At 43.2% G+C, this 22,406-nt stretch overlaps 1 protein-coding gene across 1 annotated transcript in view; it reads right to left on the bottom strand.

Moving 5' to 3' along the window:
* LOC119168640 (monocarboxylate transporter 13) overlaps window positions 1-22,406 on the bottom strand; it is a 155,512-nt gene that overhangs the window by 114,514 nt on the left and 18,592 nt on the right. The gene's annotated exons all lie outside the window — the stretch shown is intronic.

The raw sequence follows: 22,406 nt of genomic DNA, 5'->3' as shown, positions 1-22,406 counted from the left end.
GGAGCCGCCTCCATCCCTCACCAAGTACGCAGTGAGGTACGCACGTGGCTACTTGAGAAAAGAAAACACGTAAAAAGTACCTACGACCCGAGATTGCACATAGCGTTGACTGGTAGTGACAATCAACCAACGTGTGAGTGAAATATTAGCGTTCAGCACCCCTCGCGAGGCGGTCTCAGATTTTGTGAGCTGTAAATGATGTATTTGATGATGTCTGTATGTGCAAAGTTATATCAACGGTTCGGACTTTCGCCTGCCTTGTAGTAACGTCCTGAAGAATATTTTTCAGAATTCAGTACAATTATGCTACGAGCATAAGTATCAATCTTTGTGGGAAATTGCAAATGTTTTTTTTATTTAAAGCTTTGTCTAAGGCAGCCCGAAACAGAGACTCTGCACTCTAACGTTTTTGTTACGTTATTGCCCGCACAATGCGGGCAATTAAGCAATAACGCAATAACGCAAAATAAGAACTTTGCGGAATGTGCAGGAGCAAACTAGGCAAAAAGCACTTCGCGCATGATCGTGTTGTCAATCACCGTATTCTTTCTCTATGTTCCGCTAAATATGGCCAGAATTCGCTTAATTGATTGATTGATTGACTGATTGATTGATATGTTGGATTTAACGTCGTGAAACCGCAATACGATTATCTGAGGCGTCATAGTGCAGGGCTTTGAAAATTTCGACCGGCCAGAGTTCGCACTTGTAATTTAAGAAAAACAACGCCAAACTACTGGGCAAGATGCTCGACAAAAGAATTTCTAGTAAGTACTACAAAAAAAACGCAATGATGAGGATAGTTGTTGCAAAAGCTTTAGCTTGTTAGTCAATAATGTGTCACCCGCATTTCAGGGCATGACGATGTACCTACAGCAATGACTGAGCGAATGATAGAAAATTGCTGGTGAAATCTTGTTTACTTTTCTTTGGAGTATTGCAATGCGATTGTTCCGTGTGCTTGAAATTTATTACTCTACTTTCTAACGTCTCGGAAAAATTCTTATTCTCCCCAAGTCTTACGTATTACGCTTGAAATTGGGCTTCGTAAAATGAACTCAAATGAATAAAACGCCAAAAGCCTGTCCCTGTACTAAACAAAACATATATGTTGCTATAAAGAGGCAGGCACCTTTCGCATCTCTGCCGTACTTGCGCCTTCTTGTATTGTACCTAACTTTTTCGTTACCACGCGAAAATGTCTTTTTTTTTTTTCAGATGTCTCTGGAACACAGCTTTTGCCAGTTTGCAAAGTACCCCAGCATTCATTGCAGCGCGCCAAATTTGGCTCTAAAAAATACACGCTGTAGGGCAAGAAAAACATTTTAGAATGAATAAAAATGCGACAAGTGTGTGATTTGTGGTTTCCAGTTGGTAAACATTGCTATAAAACAGTACATACGAAAAAATATTTACACAAAGAAAGCTCAGATTATATACATAATAATGACAAATGACCCAAAAACAGTATAAAATAATGAATGTTGTACAGAATGTTTCTATTCACATAGACGAAGAAAATCACAACTGAGGTACTCCTTCATTGCTCGTGCCATGTGGGGAAGCATTGCTTCATTTTGCGTAAGACACAAGTGAACTCGTACACTTTTCACGATAAATTTTTGCTTCGTTTTTCGTTTTCAATAAGAGCCTGCAGATGTTCGAATATGTATGGATACCCCTGATATAAGTAATGCCTCTATAAATCAGATGTCCAATGAACTTTGCTAATTCGTTTGTCGTCACGTCATTCCTTGAGCCTCTCCACTCCACATAGGTTGGCATTCTGATGTATCGAGACGTATTTCTTTGCACTTTTGCACATCGTAATAAAAAAGACCCATATCAGGCTCAATTCTAGAACGTTTCGCGCAGCTCCATAGTTGGGGCCAAGATGTGCCCCGATGGCCTTCCTGTCGTGAAGAGAAGTTCTGCAGCTGGCGCTAGCACACCGTGCCCCAGTGACGTGTGGACCTCACACGTAACCAGAACAGCAGTAAGATTCTGCAGAAAGGTCAGCAGCTATGCACTTGCTGTGGAGAACAAAACTTTAAGCTGCAAACAAAACAACCTGTGAATGGCTGCGGATGTCTCAGTTTGACACAGAACATCGTAATGATAAAACTTGAAGCTGAGGTGCTGTCATCATCGGACGCTAGGCTCGTTCTCACTCAATTCAGGTTTGGTGCGAGACAGTCTCGAGCAGTGCGTGTTTTTCGCAGTTCAGGTGCGCACCCATGCATGTGTTACGATGACGCCTTAGGAACGACTAGTACGCACTTTGAGCTGACCGTATTTTGCCTCCCACTCCACTGAGCCAGTCGGTGGTTGCGCTAGAAGGTCAGGCGCTGAGCGTGTAAGCGTATCGACCGTCGTAACAAGCATAAGATGACGTGAAGAAAAAAACGACCAACATGGCGGCCTCCTGTGCTGTGAGTCCGCACTGCTCGGAAAACGCAGTGGTTGTTCGGCAAACACGCAAGCCCCGAAGGCATTTAGGACACAAAAGGATCTGTGTCTCACCCGAGAAGTCGTCGCAGCCAATCCCTTCAAGAATTTGAACATTTGGGATGAAGTTCCACGAAACAATTTTGAGCTGACACTTCTGACTACAGTGGAGCGTCTCGAGATGCTTCTTTGGTAGTTCCGTCAAAGGGATTTCGCGAATGTATGATGGTAAACGATTTTGCGTAACAGTCGTATCAACTTTGTTTTTAAACGCAGCCACTCTTTCACATATTTACAAAAGCTCTTTAGTTTGATTGACCACAAGGCAACGCGGTGAACGTGCTACCTGAGGGCAGGGCGTTTGAAACGCACTTGAGCTGCCTTGAAGGCTTCGATTGTAGTCGAGCTCCAAGTGAAGGTGAGAGAAAATTAAAAAAAATGGTCGTGCGTCAAACAGTAAATAATTTTACACTTTTTTAAAACAGCATTTACTATCTTGCAACAAGATAAGAACAAATTTTATTTTTCTTTACAACAACTTTCATGCACCGGTGACGTAGCGATTGCGTAGACCAAACAACGGTTGGCTAAAGGCGAAAGCGTGCGTTGCACTCTGCTAACGATGAGCGTTTGAGCGGAACGGGGAATGGAGCGCAATATCAGTCAGCTGAAAGTGCCTAGTGACACTAGACGCCGCCATGTTTATGACATAACGATTCAAGTAAAATCAAAGCTACCGGAGAATGACCGAGAGGGTCACCTCCACACTTTACACATGCGGCGGACCTTCGCAATTATTTTTTGTGGAATAACCTTTCCCTGACGTTTAGCAACAGCTCTCCACTGAATAGCGGGCGTAAATTTCGGCAATTATTACTGCTAAACACTGTCCTAAGGCGAAGCTAACACGTTAATTTTACATTTGATTCGCAAATATTTTTTATTACAAAACTTTGATGTTACTGAGTGCGTCTATGGTACTGGAGGCCTAGTCAGGTTTCTTTCAACGTCACCTTTCGCCACCAGCAGCATGAAAATTTTCCCGACAACACACACACATGGCTAAGCGCAAAGGTCTGTAAAAAATCACTATGCTACCGAAATAGGTGAATCCAAATAGATTCTGAAATCGAGTGGCTGAGCTAACAACTAGAAAGTGCTGAGTGCACGAAAAAATAAATTCACCATGCCAAAATTGACTATCATAAGTGTTCATCACCGGTGCTGGATTTCAATAGGCATGGTAACGTAAGAGTTACGAAGTAATTCTTTTCCCAAGCCAACAGGTACGGAACAGTTCGAAAAATACGGTACGGAACAGGTACGGAACATTCATTGCCGACAGCATTCCGGAGTGCACAATTTTTTCCAACTGTACAAAATTTTCACGAACTCGGATGGTGATTCCCGCTTTCCTAAGCATATAGCGTCTCTCAGTTGGACCAAAGAACGTAAAATACAAGTGTATTCTAAACGATATTGTATGCAGCACTAGCAAGGTACGCTTGACTGACAATCAATATTTTTTCTAGCTCACGCGCGTGCTCGGCACGGTTCAGCGAAAGTGGCCATTTTGCCTTGTTATCGTATTTTATTGACAAAACTGGGTGGCTTTTGTCGCTAACATTGGTGAACCAATTTTCATTGCCAATAACCTGGCATGATACAGAGAAGAAAAATGCCGGATACAATAACGATATATGCAGGTTTAAAACTACCCACAAAAGACGTCGTTGTGGAAAGACGCCGTAGTGGAAAGCTCCGATAATTTAGACCACCTGGAGTTTTTAACATGCACCAAAGGCACACGAGCCTCAGTGATTTTCACCTCCAGCAAAAATGCAGCCTCGACGGCCAGGATTTCATCCCGTGACCTGCGAATAACCCTTCAAGCACAATAACCACAAGACCATCATGGCGGCTAAGGATGCGATACCACGTGTTCATCATTCCTTGCACATTTTTACAAAGTCTCTTCAGCGAACTCAGCCTGAGGAAAATGAAATAATGGTGCGTCGATGGAGTTGGAGCCGCAAAGAATGCCTGAAAGATATCATACGAAATTTCATTACACCTTACAAGACTGAAGCCGTTTCTTAATAAGCGTTTTACTAAAAAAATGGAACTGCCAGCCTTTATTCACAATACCTTTTACAATACCCTTGCCTTGCCAGAGAAATTCTCAGACAAGCGTGACATCAGGGACATCGTAATGACGTCAACCGGCCAATGCCGAAACTTCGGAAATGAAAGCTTTCTGCTTACGGCCACTCTTGATTATTAAATATAGTTAAAATAACGTCCTGTTTGAATGTTCCTAGAAGGAAGAGTTGAGGCCAGCAGGGACGTCCTTCGTACTTGCCACGGCTAATAATTGAAAACGACATTGCGTTCGTTTTGCAAGTGTAGCAGAATAGTCAAGCGTATCATGTTAGATGATGAGCCCCGCTTCCTTGTTTGCTTCTTTAGTGATTCCTCTCGCAGCGCACTCGCAGTTACATTGTCTGCTCTAACCTATACTATGAGAGCGGCCTTCGCAACAGTTCTTGTTCCGTGGGGCATGCGTGCCTAGAACCTTCAATGTTTCTGGAAACGAGGCTATCCCGATAAGACTGAAATATTGTCCTTGGAATTCTGACCCTCTACTCGTTGTGCAGCCGTTTCATACCTCGCATGAGCGATAGCTACAGTGAGTGATCCAAGAATCGGTGTCTTTGCAGAGCAAGGAATCCAGACACATTGCACGGACAATTCAACCACTTTCATATGTTTGATGTATAACCACACAAACTTCAATTCCCTAAACGACTACGGCCTTCCTTTGCTTGAGTGTGTGTTTATGTTTTGTTCTTGTTTTCCACTATTTGTATACATATGTAAGAACCATTATTTCTCAAGACGACTGCTGCCCCTACTATACTCCTCGATGTGTGAGGACCAAGGTGTAACTCTCAGACTGCTCCAAACCAGCACCTAACCAAGCCCTGCGGCACTGCACACAATATACCCCGAATGGTTCCCTATCCTGGACTGCCCCCTCTGCCACCTATGTGGTGGTTATGCGAACTTCAAGCATGGCCTGTGGGTTTGCACCTCTGCCAGTTCCCTTTTCCGGCAAGAGAAAATGAAGAAAGGCCGAGGACCTGACCTCGCAAATACTGACTGTCCAGAGGGCCTGCCCGAGGGCGTTCAGAATTAACCTGACAGTTCCCGAGGGGGGCAAGCAAGGTGACGTCGAGTCAACTTACGCTTTTCGAGGCCTGAATTCAGCAGTTTAACTCACTTATGTTTTCTCAATTATTTTCCTTCCTCACTTTTCTTTTCTACCTTTACCGTTTCCCAGTGCAGGGTAAAAAATCGGAAAAATTCTTCAGGTTAACCTCCCGGCTATTCAATTCAACTTTATCTCTCTCTTGAACCTGTAACACACTCGCGCGCATTTTGTACGTAATGCTGGGATGATTATCTCTGGCGTACACAGCAGTCCCGCACGCCTCAGGCATGTCGCTAACGCGAGGAATGCTCCTTGTTCCTTAAGTCGCCATTTACGATTCTTTCGCCTCTTATCGCGGTGACAAGCGGGCGCCTCTCCCAGTAACCACAGCTGGTAAGTATATACCTACAAACTGCACTTCGAGTTCATTTGCTGGCTCGCCATGGTGGATCAGTGGTTGCGGCTTTCCGCCGCTGATCTGAAGGCCACAGGTTTGGCATCGGCCACGGGAGTCGAATTTCGGTGGAGGGGAAATGGTAGAGGCTCGTGTACTTTGCGATGTAAGGGCGCGTTAAGAAACGTCATATTTACAAAATCTCAGGAGTACTGCACTACAGCGCCCCTCATAATCATACCGTAGTCTTACTACGTAAAACCTCAAATAATGTTACTTCATTCGCTGCTAGCCACCCCGCCATTCGTCTCATAGCCACCCTGTCTCGTTGCAGAACAGCGCACGTGCTGCTTGCGCGGGACGTCACTTCCTTCGTTCTCACAAAGGGTGACAGGCTGCTCGGAACAGCGTTCGCGAGAGGAAAAGGAATGCGCGAGTACGCTAGTTTGACAGATGACGTCAGAGGGCTAGCGTGGAGGCCGCGCAGTCTGCGGAGGTGCTACGCCGTGCCCGTCGCTTGCTGCCGGGGGAGAACGAGGTCACGGGCGTGACGCTCCCTGACATTGATAAATGCGATCGACATCGGCTTTCCCTCGTACCTACTGTCAAATGTGTAAGACAGACAACCACATGCCAAAAAGCTGGTGAGCCAAGAAAATAAAGCTTAGCTTTTGGCATAACACTTCCTGGAATCAACCTTTAAGTCAGTTTAAACTAACAAAGCTTTTATAAAAAAATTCAATCACTTGTACTTTCTTTAAAAATGTTTTTCTTGGAATGAAAATTAAGAGTCAGATACCGTTTCCTACAGTTTTGTCTCCGCTTTTACAGCTACTACAACTACTTTCAATCGTACGTTATGAATCAGAGATATTGTCGAAGTGTTCTAGCGGGATAGTTGGTACGTAACTAGCATAAAAAGGGAAAAGTAAACAGCTAAAAACAATATGAGGCACACAAAAGCAAAATGGCTAGAGCAAGCGTTGTTTTCCAACTGACCTGTTGATGATATAACAGACAAATTGCTAACTAGCACATGCCCGACTTTGTACAAGATACTGGATGCAGGGGTTGCTTCAAAAGTCTGCTCTTATCTTTTCCGCCAATGGACATTGTGGATGAGTGTAGCGGCGTACATGGCCACAAATGTTTTTTAGGATGGCGGAAAGGTAGTGAAAGTAACCATCATTTATATGGGTTCGCGCGTGTGTTTCTATATGGTCACGCATATAGACCAGAACACTTTTACCTCGCGCCCAAATGCCCACTTTGTTCTGCACTGTTAAGGCGGGTAGCTGTTGCACCATGTTAACATGGCAAGAGGCGCTTCTGAGTTTTTTTAATATGAGAAAACGACTATTCACGCCGCTCCCGCTTACAAGATGTCACCTGGGCACTGATCCGACGTTTTTAGATGCAAAAACAATCAGCGCAAGAGGAAACTATTACTCAGCACTGTTTGTGACGATCACAACACGACAGAGAAATCGTGCCGATGCGCGGTTTTTAGATTGCTAAGATTTAAACCCACACATTAAAGGTCGAGCTTTATCACCATTGGACCATCATAATGAACCGGAAAAACTATGAGCTTAGTAAATGCTACGCGTAAGTCCAATCACTGCGTGTATTCAAGCGTGACACAAGCTATTTCACTTTGCAGCAGCAATTTGGGAGCAGTGTGCCAGTAGTATGCGGCAGCAAATCATTCACGTACTCTTTCGCAAGCTGCATGCCAATTTACCTTTGTTTACTTTCAGCATCTCTACACCGCACGTAATACCAAGTTGATTGATTGATATGTAGAGTTTTACGTCACAAAACCACCATATCTATGTGAGAGACGCCATAGTGGAGGGCTCCAGAAATTTCGGCCACCTGGGGTTCTTTAGCGTGCACCCAAATCTTAGCCCATGGGCCTACAGCACTTTTACCTCCATCGAAAATGCAGCCGCCACAGCCGGGGTTTAATCCCGCCACCTTCGAGTCAGCAGCCGAGTACTTTGGCCATTAGGCTACTTCAGCGGGGTCGTAATACCAAAATTGGTACGTGTCAACCTAGCAAAACGGCGGCGAGCACGTCATGAGCGTGGTGTGTAGCCATGTTCTTACATGACACGAATGTCATGATTATCGTGTTTGGACGTGTCATTTACCTTCGTCACCCATTCACGTCACGTAATACCAAGTTTGCTATATGTGGAGCTAGCGAAATGGCTGTGAGTGCATCATGAGCGTGGTATGCAGTCATGTTCTTACATGTCACGCATATCATAATTATCATGTTTGTACCAGTCATATACCTTCCTAGTTCATTCAAATCACGTTATACTAAATTTGGTATATGTGAAGCAAGCAAAACGACCCCAAGCGCACCATAAGCGTGGCATGCAGTCATGACTTACGTGACTTGCACGTCATGATTTTTACGTTATGGCTTACCACTTATATTTACAATGCAGTCATGTCATACCATACCACTTTTGTAATATGTCATGTGAACAAAACCACCACAAGAGCAGCAAGACCATGACATGTAAGTTATGCCATAGATGCCATGATATTTATGTTATGACTAGTCACTGACGTCACGCAGTCATGTTATGCCATGTCAATTCTGGTATGAATACCATTATCGAAACGGCCGTAAAAGTCGTAGGCGGCTGGACAGACAGACAGACAGACAGACAGACAGACAGACAGACAGACAGACAGACAGACAGACAGACAGACAGACAGACAGACAGACAGACAGACAGACAGACAGATAGATAGACAGATAGACAGACAGACAGACAGAATGACAGACAGAATGACAGACAGACAGAATGACAGACAGATGAATAGATAGATAGATAGATAGATAGATAGATAGATAGATAGATAGATAGATAGATAGATAGATAGATAGATAGATAGATAGATAGATAGATAGATAGATAGATAGATAGATAGATAGATAGATAGATAGATAGATAGATAGATAGATAGATAGATAGATAGATAGATAGATAGATAGATAGATAGATACGCCCAATGTCGCCGAAGTTCGCTAATAAATGCCTCGAATTTATCAAATGAAGATGTTTTATGCCTCAAATACAAACAAGCCACGCTAATACGGTTTTCATTAAGTTATTTTGGATTTGTTAACAACTTTTTGTAAAGACTTTTCTGGCGTCTCGTCAGCAGCACTTCGCTACGTATCACGCATAGGCTCGTGCTCAGCTCACATGAGCGTTTACAATGACAAAATTGTATTGCCAGGAGCGTCTACTCACACACCTTCCTGGCCGAACTTGCTGTGCATGCATGCATCCGGTGAACCTGTGCATGCATGCATCCGGTGAACCTCAGCTTTCGCTGAGGTTCATTGGATGCATGAAACGGAGTATAGAGTTTGCTTGACCAACACCTAGTGTTCACGCTGGTGTCCGTGCGTATAAGCTCAGTTGTAAAGCAGAAAAGTCGAGCTCTCTGTTGACTTCTAAGCACAAGGTCTTGAGGCAAACACCGCAATACCTTCGCGAAATCACCAAGTGGGGTTGTAAGCCACCGCAAGAGTAGAATCGCAGGAACATTCATATCTTTACTAGTAAATCAGCGCTGCAGGTGCTGGCAAATTTATATTTTTAATCATTCATTTCAGGCAGCATCCAATGAAATACTAAGCGAAAGTCCCTGCTAAAAGAGGTAACATGAATAATGTCCACACTCATCCGCACGGGTGCAAGACAGCAATATACGAGTCTATAATGGCATTGTGCGTGGCCGCGAGTGTCGGGAAACTAAAATAGGTCTTATTGGGGGTAAAAGGTGCGAAGACAATGACAGGTGGCACACACACGCACGAGCCCGCACACACACAGTTTGTCGTTCAACGGTCAGTGTCTTCGCGCCTTTTACCCCAAATAATACAATAGGAACACTCCTAATTGTTCACTATTACGTTGTAAAGTAAGTGGGAACAGCAGCTTCGACTGCCACTGAGGCTAGCTTGTTAGTATTGTTGCTAATGTAGGCACTTTTGTAGCAATTGTGTGTGCAGTCTTGACAGCAACTCCCACCCCCAGGCAATAGTCTTGCACTTATTCCACAGTACACCATACATTTAGGTTGCCTCCACGACGCTATATGAAAGACCAATGAATGACGCAGCTGGATTTAGGTAGCTTTATAGGAGAATTATGATGATCGTGACTGCAGTGGGCTTTACTTCGTGATCCCACGATTTCATCAATAATACTTGTTGCTGGGTGAGTCAGTCGTCCACCATTACCAACATACAGCGTAAAACAAACATAGTTGAGAAGCTAACAAGGATAGGCGATGACTCGTACTTGATGCAATTCCGTAAAAAATGCGTCTATACCATAAAAACCCCATGAGGGCTGTGCGGTGTCGTTGACGTCATTCAATTCGACACAAGCGAACAAGCAGCGGTCATTGCGTAAAAAATGAACAACCGAATACGACCTTTCACCACTTCTTTTCCTGCTTTCACCTGCTTTCAAGTAAACACCTCCAGAGTCTACGCAAGTGCAAGGCAAACAGTCATTCATTGGTGTTGAATACGTCGGAGCAACAGTGGCGTTTGCTCCCATCAATATCCACGTATGCCCTCATTGGATAATGCTACTACACGCAATAAAGACAACAATAAGGCGGAAAATGAAGACAACAGGCTTATGCTGAAACGTTTGATTGGCTCAATGCGTAATATTCTTGGTAGCTTGAATATCCCTGACGATAGTGCTGATGTACAGCTATTGAAGCCACTTGTACATATTGGTGCTTCAATAATCGAATATGTAATTACATTTGTTGAACGCATGCGGCAGACACTCGTCATGCAAAAGACTGCTCAAGGTCTACATGGCCAGCTGGTGGACTACACATAATTGGTTTAGTTTTCAGTGCTTCTTGTCTGCGAGACAAAACTCAAACTGACCTAATATCAAAATGTGATCTTCCAGTGATCCACGAGCAAACAAAGAACTAGTTTGTCAAGGCGAAATCGCGCCACACAGGATTATATAGCCTGACTATTACGTATGAAATACAGACGTTTGCACCAATCGGAGGATACATTTACACAAGCGCTAAAATCGACGGCACTCACCTGAATACAGCGCCGCAAGTCACACAAAGCCCACACATTGTGATTGGCGACTTCAATGCACATCATTTCCTTTCAGCTAGCACTGCAGAGACCTGGCAAACTTTATCTGCACCCAATGTACTCACAACTGTTCGCCTACATTTATCGCGGTACTTTCCTATAGCCGCTGCCTAGACTTTACATTCGTATTCGGGAGCCTTGCGTGTATGGCATGTTAGTAGACGCATTTGTATACCCGTGGTAGCGACCACCTTCCAGCAGCTAATTTTGTCGCAATACCAATAAAAAATATGATTTCAACCTATGTTCATTTTAGGTAGTTTTGCGTCTCAGCTTCATGCTACATCCGTAAAACACACACGACATTGTTGAAGACATCCGTCAAGACGAGCTGTCACCACACGGCTTTATCACTGCTACTTCCCTGTGGCACACAATATGACAAACTGACCTACCGATGCAGATATGAGCAACCGAATTTCAATAAAAAATGTCCTTCGTGCAATCCATCGTCTCGAAGAATGACGTCAAAGAAATACAAAATCATCATTAGAGCTTAACTTCGTGTTCTTTAGCATTTCGAGAAGATTGACACGCAGCGGTGGGGAACATTCTGCAGACCTCTGGACCCAACGCAACATTCTCTATGATGTAAAGGTTGTTACGAAGTATGCGGAAAATTCCATAACGCAGTCAACCATTTCGAGTCGTGACTCTACACAAAGGTTGGAGAAAAATCGACGTAGCCCGTGACTGCTATAGCCTCAGGGCGACCACCACTTATGTTATTACTGAGTCTCTTACCATAATTGTGCCCCCGCTTTCTGGTGAGCGCCTCGATACGCCTTTCACAATGCATGAGATGGACGCTGCAATCTGTGTCCCAGCATTCACCGGTACCAGGACCTGACGGTAACGTACGCTGCACACCGCCGTCTCAGTAAAGCACGACATAAGGACATAAACAGCTATCTCATTTTAACACCTCGTGACAGTCAAAAAATCTCCGAGCTGAATGAGAAATGCAGATGCATTTTTGTGTCGCTCGAACCTGGCAGGCGCCCTCATCAACTTTCCTCTTTCAGGCCTATAGCCTTTGCCAGGTGCATTGGAAAAGTGATGAAAAAGATGCTCCTGTCAAGATTATAATGGCTTCTAAAGAGCAATAATCACTTTCCTGAATTTATTATTGATTTTAGAAGAGACCTATTTGCAGTTGATGGCATGATCGACTGGATATAAAATGTTTAAGCGGAAAGAAGCCGACGCAAACTAGAGTCAACTGACTTCCTAGACATAAATGTTGCCTACGAATATATACCTCAATACTCGATTCTTGACTCACTGGAAGATATAAACTTCGGTGGATGAAGTACACCAGGATGGTAAATTACCTTTGTGGCCAACAAATTTACAGGGTCACATGGGATGGAGACACCGTTCGATGTAACATTCACCGTGGTGTTCTACAAGGGAGAGTTCTCAGCCCAATCTTATTCAATGTGTGGACTAGAAGTAAACTTCCAGGACTAAAAGCAGAAATTTAAAGCATGGTGAAGATGAGGGCAAATAAAGGCGACATAGGCTTATAGGCGTCCGGAGCTCTTTCCGTACAACTGTGTGCTCAACTTCAAATGAAGTGGCATTCACAGACAAATGGCTCCGGCCTTAGGATCCCATTCTTTGAATTGGCAAATGCGCAGTGTTTGTCTCAAGCGTAGTCTTCTGCTAAGATACCTTATAGCTATTAATAGAACAATAACACCGGCTGTAACGCACCACAAGTTTTTTTGGGGTAATCATAAGCAGGGATCTGGCGTGGTCGATAAACGTCACAGCTTTGATATAAAAATTCAAAAGTTTTGTTCTCGTTCTTCGGATTGTGACAGGAGCAAGATAATCCCTGTCATAGTCGTCACTTCTTCAATTCACACTGCTATTTTTATAGGATATATACAGTAAGACATGTCCGTGCTCTCAAAGAGGAGATCTATCATTCAAGCTTAATGGTTGCGAACATGCTTGGGCCCACCACGCATGACGTCGACGAACGGATCCAATAAGGGAGCTCAGACTTGTCCCATCAGCCTATACATACGCCACAACCCACTGCGTATGATTCTTCACTTGTTGACCCGCAGACGCAGCACCCGCCATCAGCTCTTCCCAGACTGCAGTTTTTTTTTTGTTTTTTTTTCAAGAGCAGCCTCATGGCACGCGAACATTCTGCTAGGTAGGTTTTCTGCCCCAAAAGTTTCTCGAATACGTCCGTGGGTATTACCCAAATCATCTGTTAGATATGATTTTTGCTTTGACTAAGAAGTCTCTAGTTTCATCAATTACCTTTACACAGCAAAATGAAGTACCGTGCACGTGTACTCCGACGGAGCTACTACGCTATATACCTCCGCTTTATACCTATATACCTATACACTATATATACCTATATACCTTTGTACTATACCCGTGTATACCTATATACCTATATACCTCCGCTATATACCTCCGCCTTTGTCATCCCACAAATAAATATCACTCGACGAATCGAGGTAGAGTCACATCAACAGCCACAGAGCTTGATGCTATCCGAGAGGAAATGTGTCACTGTGGGTCGATGCGGTGACTATCTATCCATGCATTCAGCAGCGATGAACTGATATCATTGCATGATTAGAATAAGGAATATAATAATGATGGTTCTTTGACCTGCACTTAAAAATTATGTCCAGCTATTACTCCATACAATCTAGAAAGCAAAAGTGGGTGCTTGAAAAGGGCTCAAGAATACCTTCAAGAGTCTTCATCTAAAGGGTAAAAATCAACACTACGAGATTAGGGCCATTCGCAAGCATCCCGTCCCGCTGGTCTTTTAGCGGTCTGGCTATCTGCTCCTGTGCTGCCTCCTGTGCTTGATATTAAACACTCCTGTGCTTGATATTAAACCCTAATCCAATTGGCTTCAGAACAGATTGTTCAATCTGGTGTGCACACGCAGATTTAGAAAGCTGCATTCAGCTTGCTCGTAAAAGAAGACAACATGCGGTACTAGTGACATTGGATATAGCTAAGGAATATGATAGTGTAGAACATTCAGTTTTATTAGACATAATAGAGAGTTTTAATTTCCCAAAATATATATAGGCGTGGGTTGGAGAATTTTTGAGTAGAAGAGAGTTTTATTGTTTTAAGGATGGTTGTGCATCGTCAAAGTGCAAACAAACTCGCGGTGTCCCCCAATGAAATGTATTATCGCCATTTCTATTTAACATGTTAATGAGCACAATCCCGCATTGCCAGGACGTGAACGTGTCTGCATATGCCATTGATATTGCATTTTTGATGGCACATAGTGACATACTTTGTTTATATCAAAATGTACAGAGATATGTGAATATGCTGGAGAGATGACTAGATGCAATCTGCATGAGCTCAAATGTAAATAATAATGCAGTATTGATACTCCTGTTATCAGATACCATCTCAATTTCAATATGTTATAAACAAGCGCCCACTCCGCAGGTGTAATCTTTTAAATATTTAGAGTAATTTATAATGCAAACCTCAACTGGACTTCCCACATAGAAAGCATGGCATCTAAAGCACAACGCGTCTTAGGAATTCTTCGTAGACTGAGCAGCCGTTGATAGGGTCTACGTACAAGCACAATGGTGATGATATATAAAATGTATATGCGACCAATGCTAGAATTTGCGTGCGTATTGTTCTCAGGTGGCCCTGTTTACAAAATAAAGCCTCTGGTTATGCTTGAACAAAAGGCCTTCAGATTGAGTCTAGGGCTTCCTAGGTTTGTAACAAACAATGTTTTGTATCAGTAAGCAGGATTACCTACATTGATTTCTCGTTTTCGTATCCTAACAATTCAGACGTTTCTGAAATTTTGTAGCTATGCGCCAAGACGATCTAAATATGCTTTTATAAACGACCCAGACACCTTTTTTCTTGCCCATTGGCCACGGTTTCGAACACCTCAGATTGCTTTTGTCGAGAAACAACTAGATGGGATAAATGTAAAATTTTGAGATGTGATTGCGGCGCAGATCACAAATCAGAATCTTAGGACAGAATTCGATGAGATTTTTTCCTTTAAGCCCAAATTACAATCCTATAGGGTCCTAAACAGTCGACGGCAGGATTATTTTGCACAAGCAGAAACGAATAATAATAAAGCCACAGATGCTTCAATAATGGATGAAAAGACAGGCGTAGGTATATACTCTAATTTGCTTGACTGGTCTTTTTCGTTAGGAATACCAGTTTTTCACCCCAGTTTTTGAAGCTGAAGTGTTTACAATAGTTCTAGCGCTGCGAAAGCTACCTTTAAATGCCTATAACGCGATCATAAACACGGATTTCCTGTCATTATGTACGTCAATTACGGTGTCAACAAAGTTGGTGATCCTAAATACACTCCTTATGCTAGTCCCTCCTCAGCTGCAGCTACTGTAATTAGTGTGGGTACCTGATCATTGCGGCTTAGAAGTAAATTAAATCACCGTCTCTCTAGCACGAGCAGCATTGGAAGGGCTAGCACTATCAGTCCTCCCCGAAGTGGCCATTATAACTGCGACAAGATAAAGAAAACTTTCGCTTCGTGCAGACGCTATGGAAGCAATAATGTCTGCACCAGAATTTACTCAATTAAGATTGCAATGGAAAACTCATTGGTGTACTAAAGACAGTTGGAAGCCATAATAACCAGATTTCTATGTCGTGTTTCCCTGTTAAATTTCTATTCACATAGGGCTGGTCTGGCGATATCACCGCTATGCAACTTTTGTTCGGCAAAATAGAACACTATTATTTATCATGTCGCCGATAAAAATTGCTCAGAAAAAAAGACTTTTAGTAATCCCATTCGTTAGCCTGGAGCTGCACTTCACAATAGAAAATATACTTTCCTTCGGTACTTCCGATCTGGGCTTCAGCCACGAGAACGTTTTCTATGCAGTTTGCAAGTACATTAATGAAAGTAAAAGATTGAAGCTTTTAATTGCGTGATTATTATTCCTGCAAAATATTCCAACATAAACAGGAGCTTTGTTTAACCACGCTTATTCCTATTCAAGGTGATGAATGATTGTCTGATCTGAATGAGTGACAAAAAAAATCTCACTGAATGAAGTCATCGATTCTTGGCCAATCCCCCTGAGTGGATACGAGCCTTGGCTGTGGAATCATCATCATTATCACTGTTGAAATGTGATTAAATATGAGACATACATCCCAATATAATCAGGTTTGGCAAACTCAGCTGTCGGGTCGGCACCTAAAAGAAATTATAGTTATTATATTAGTAAATAAATTCTTCTTTTCTCACTCTCTGGGTGTTTTTTATATTGTCTTCATTCTTTTACATCTTTTTCTGTTTTCGATAAACAATAGTGCGGTCACCGTCCACAGTTTACTATATGTTTTTGGTTTTGTCGGTCCCGCAGGGTAGGTATGTCCCATGAATTCCAGCCTACAAACAAACAAACAAACAAACAAACAAACAAGCTGTACAAGTGATATTGAACACGCTCTTTCGCTTACGCAAGTTGCTATCATCCTTTATCGTGTTGCACTGCGACATTATTGGAAGTATTTCCTACCAATACTGTGGCTGTACTTGAAATGAATATTTTGATAAATGGCCTCAAACTTTCGATTTCGGCGTGACCCTATTGAAAATTTAATTTTTTTAAATGCCATCTTCGATTTTTACTAAACTTCCACAAATCGACCCTCGCAGATCATACAGAAATAATATTAGGAAATATGTTGCAGTCTTTTATTAGCAGCGCGAATATTACGGGTACGAGATCCACCTTTTATAGGATGCACTATATAAGACAATAAACACCTGACAAATCACCTCCTCTTCCCCCCCCCCCCCCAAAAAAAATGGGGGAGGCTTCAGCTTTCGAGTCGTTTCAACGTTACCATAATTACAGAGTATAAGCAGTGTTGAAAGTAAATAAAGGGGCATGGGCTTGGCGGGACGCGCAACGGAGGGAGAGAAATGGAAGAAGGAAGTAGAATGGTGGAGCTAGCCCTGATCGAGTAAACGTCATCGTTGAGAGACTCGACAATGGGTCCTTGTTCTAAATAAGCTCTTATGACACTTTAAGGAACATATTACTGTGAAGGTGCATTACTGGTGGTCTTCGCTCAGTTTTAATGCCGGAAATCACATAAGAGTGATACACGCTCAGGCAATCCGTACATCTTTGCAGACAAAGCGATAAATTAAATTGCTCCAACACCAGTATAGTACCCCAGAAGGTAGAACATGAAAACTTGGAGTGGCCTTCTCGCCTCTTCTCTCTTAAGCTTAGAAATGCGCTGAACGAAAGGCATGGTGTGCTCGAAACATTGCATGTTTTTCAGATCTCTTAAAGCAGTGGTCAACACTAGCAAAGCACGGCCATGATCCGTCGTTATATGATCTTAAGCAAACGTACCGACAACATGGCCATGCTACAAGTCGCAAAAATATGCAATCAACTATCCTAAAATAACAAATTGTTTCTAGGTCATCAGCATTTGCATGGAACATTTTGACATTCTTCAGCCATGTGGCCATTTTCGATTTCAGATGCCGGCCTAATAACATCCGAGCTTGCCGCTCTCAAGAGGCAGGGTGCCTTTTTAGCGCTTACTAGCCCATGTTCTGTTAAAATTGCAGATTTTTACGGCTTTCTAGAATTGAAGCCATATGATATCAAACATTGCCTTCAACAGGGGGTGCATTATTATTTTTAACAGGCAACCGGCGGATCGAAATGATTGATAAAGCAGCGTTACTCCATTTCAATATTCGTAATGCTTCAGTTGTCTTTTTCGCCGCCTATTCAAATTTCAATGTAATGAGCCCAAACGTAAAAAAAAAACAGATGACTGTCATAGCTACCACATGCGAGGACGTCAGTAACCGAGGTGCCAATAAGTTGGGGATCTCAAGCCTCGACTTCAAAGCGTAAATCTAGGTAATCTAGAAGAGCTTGCTTAAAATAGTCCTCCCCGTTTACCTGAACTCCATTTCTTCTGTAAATATGGTCACGTTCAAACGACTCACAAGGTGGTGCCCACTTTCTGAGGCCGACTTATCCTGTGTTTTTGCCTTAGTGCATCCTCGAAAAGCTGGGACTCACACCCGTAATGTTCTCACTACAAATAAAATATTGCAACGCGTTTCTTAATATTATTTCCTATGAACCCCGAAGGCCCTTTTGTGAAATATTAAGAAAATTTTCATATGAATTTTCAAATAAAAATTTTTCGATAGGCTTAACTGTCGGCAAAATTGAAAGTTTCAAATCATTTACAAAATTGCGTATTTAGGTACATCAATGGTATTGGCAGGCAATAGTGCGAAAATTCTGTTGTAATATGCCACCAAGTTATGAAAAGCAAGGTGGCATACCTTAGGAGAAAACATAACTCAAATATAGTAAAAATGTCACCTGCTCAGACATTTTCAAGAAAAGTTTGATTCTGCCCACCGACTTCAAAAAATGCTGCTCGACTCTTCATTACGCGGAAAGAGAGAGAGAGAGAGACGTTTATTTGGTGGCCAATGAGTGACTATGGGAGGGTTCCTTATTCCAGGAATCCTCTGGCATGGACCGCCTTCCAAGCCCGCGCGACAAGTTCGCGATGGTTCATCAGGTTAGGCTTGGAGATGGCAGCCTCTCACGCATTTCTGAGGAACTTTGGGTCTGCATTTAAAGCTGCTGCTTGTGTGGCTGGGTTTCTGCCTTTGCAGTGCAGTAGCGGGTGGGATAGGCTGTCTGCCACATTACAGTGGGGGCAAATGTAGTCGTATGACGTTGGTTTGAGGTGATGCACAGAACGCCATGCGTAAATGTATTGCTTTGAAGGCGCCAGTAGTCCATGTCTTCGTCTCTGGAAAGTTAGAGACAGTTCCCACACCAGAACACCAAGAGAATAAACCCAATCAGTGCATTTATTGTACCATGAACTGCTGCAACACTGTAGCTATATAACGCAGGTTCTACCTTCCCCTGCATCCCAAACTTTCATTACGTGGCCATTTATTTAAAAAATATTGTCTTCCTAACGTTAATATCGGTGTTCTGGTATCATCATTAACTTTCGAGAATGGCAATGGACAAAATTGGTCCCTCCGTACAGAATAAGTACCGTCTTTTTTTTTTCAATAACAAGCTGCTAATAAACAAACGAAGTTCACTTCGGGGCTACTGTGTGGTATGTGCGCAAAATTTAAAATTCTTAATAAAATCTAAAATGTCCGCTTTCGCACGCGTGTTTATCTCTCGCAGAACCAGGCCTCTACACAATTTTAACCTTGCAATGTCCAATGATGACGTGAGCGCGACGATAGAGACGAGCCCAGCCGGTGTTGAGTGCGTGACCGATGCAGATAGCGCGCTCCCGTGGTTACCGGAAGAAATAAAAGAAAAAGAAGTCAAAAGAAAGTTTCATCTAGTGCGTGCAATGACAGTCGAAGCGAGGAGGAAAGTCTTGTCGTTAGTGAAACTTTGTAGAGATGGGGCTTGTTTGTTTTGTCACAATGGCTGCGCAAGTTTTATTCAGAATGCATGGGATCCTATAGGGGGGGGGGGGGGATGAACCTGGAAGGCGAGGCAACCGCTTTCTCCGCACAAGTCACTAAACAAGCCGAGCGGTATTCCTGCATATGATGGAGGTGCGCTCCTCTCTATTAATGACTCTCAACTTCGAAAGGCCCGTTCAACCTTGAAGCTTCCCTTTTAAACCGACATTTACGAAATAGCACATAGCAGTACATTACATAATGTGGGCGATAGTACTGACTCTAGCTTGCAGGAGACCACTCGCAATCTATCTATCTATCTATCTATCTATCTATCTATCTATCTATCTATCTATCTATCTATCTATCTATCTATCTATCTAGCTAGCTAGCTAGCTACCTAGCCGCCTACGACTTTTAGCTCTCCTAGCTGTTTCAATAATAGTATCGATACCAAACTTGGTAAGGCATAACATGACTGTAAGAACAGCATATCTGACTAGTCATACATTGAAAATCATGACATGTATGTCAATATAGTCAAGATTTACATATCATGGTCCTGCAGCTCTTGCGGTGGTGTCGTTCACATGGCATGTTGCAAAACTGATATGGTATGACATTATTGAATGGCGAACACATGCGAATGACCCTAACAATGAAATCATGACATGCGTGTCATGTAACAACATGACTACATGCCATGCTCATGATGCTCTCGCGGTCATTTCACTAGCGTCACATATACCAAATTTGTTATTACAGTACGTGAATGGATGACGAAGGTATGTGAATGATGCAAACGTGAAAAATCACGAGGTGCGTGTCATGCAACAACATGACTACATGCCATGCCATAATATGCTGGCAGCCGTTTCGCTAGCTTTCCTTATACCAAAATTGGTATTCCGGGACTTGAATGGATGACAAAGGCATGATATTAGTGCAAGCACGATAAGCATGAGATGCGTGTCATGTAACAACATGACTACATGCCATGGTAATGATGCGCTGGCAGCCGTTTCGCTAGTTTCCCTTATCAGAAATTTGATATCACAGGACTTGAATGGATGACAAAGGCATGATAGTGGTGCAAGCATGATAATCACGACATGCGTATCATGTAACAGTATAACCACACGCCACACTCATGATGCGCTCGTGGAGTTTCGTTAGCTTCACATATGCCAAATTTGGTATTACGTGACGCCAATGGATGGCGAAGGTATGCGACTGATGCAAACATGATAATCGTGAGATGAGTGTCATGTGAAAACATGACTACATGCCACAGTCAAGGCGCCAATACATTTCGACGTGACGTGGTGCGCGTGCTCTCCGGCGTTCATTTTGTCTCGTCACGCCGGCGTTTCCACGCCAGGTGCCGGTCCTCCTACATACTTGCAGGCGCGCACTTCGCTGCATTGCTTTGACGCATGGAGTTTCAGTGCGTTCGGCGTCCCTCCGTCACGAAAAGAGAAAGACGCAGTGTTGTCTGGGTAACGCATAACATTTCCTATCACATTGTCACATCACATTGTCTGGGTAACGTCTGGGTAACACATTTCCCGGCGTATCCACAGAACATCGTAAAACTCACAGTAAAAATGGGCGACCATAAGAGACCGAAATACGCCTGTAACCCAGCGATGCCCAGTGCAAGGAATTATTCCTTTTTTTTTTGGAAATGTTCAGCCACCACTTGGGGAGAAGGGGAAAAAGGGAATCTTTGCGAAGTTCCAGGGAATATCGGAAAGGGTTAAATTCACCGATGAGAACTGGTTTATTGCGGTCAGAGTGTGTCTTTTCCTCTTGCGATTGGTTCTGGCGCATGCAGCCCGCGAGTATAGCCCTTGAAATTAGCTTGACATTTGTGTGAAGCCCTTTGTAGTTCACTGCTGGTGTGGACTCCAAGCCAACTATTAGCGATTGACTTAAAGCACATGAGTTAAGAAAATTAAGTTTTTGTCGTGCAGAAGCAAGGACACTAGCCTTAATTTCAATAGTCGCGAACACGTCACACACATGCGTTTGTGTCGCACACATATGAAAACTACTAATGTGCAGCGAAGTATGCTGGCAATTTCGTTGGCGTATGCAGGAAAAAATTCCCAAAATACAGAATTTTCATGTTTCGAAATGTGGCTTCTTCAGTGTAGTACAAAATATCACTGCTGTAACCTGGTTGTGATTCACGCAGAAGCGTCCACATTCAGTCTAGATGTAGTCTCGGCGTATGCCGACCAGCTGCACCTTCCTTCCTGTCTCCTGCCTCTGAGGCACCACGGGACGTAGCGGTAAACGAAAACTGGGGAAGGCTCCCGAGCGAGTGGGAAGCATTGTACGCTGAGCGAGCGCGGCTTTCACGCCAGCTGTTAGTACATCAGGGCGTCTACACGAATTCTTGAAACAGCGTTACAACGAAAAGCAGCGCTAGCTCGAAGAAAAGAAAAAAAAGAAACCCATTTGATCTAGGTGCAACCCGGGAGCGTGGAAGCGGCACTCTACTGGCATCGCTTGCGGATCAGGCTCTCAATGTTTTTTTTTTTCTTTGCCACTGCCATCCCACCCTCTATACAGCCCAAAAACTTCGAAATATAGTAAGTTGCCAGCACATGTATATCACTTGCAGAGGCTCAGCTTCTATTATTCCTGTACATATATAAAGGAAAGACGCCACAGACGTAAA

This window comes from Rhipicephalus microplus, unplaced genomic scaffold, assembly GCF_043290135.1.
Source record: "Rhipicephalus microplus isolate Deutch F79 unplaced genomic scaffold, USDA_Rmic scaffold_23, whole genome shotgun sequence".
In the NCBI taxonomy this organism is placed as follows: domain Eukaryota; kingdom Metazoa; phylum Arthropoda; class Arachnida; order Ixodida; family Ixodidae; genus Rhipicephalus; species Rhipicephalus microplus.
Note: the sequence above shows the minus strand (reverse complement) of the source record. Positions and strands in the feature narration are given on the sequence as shown.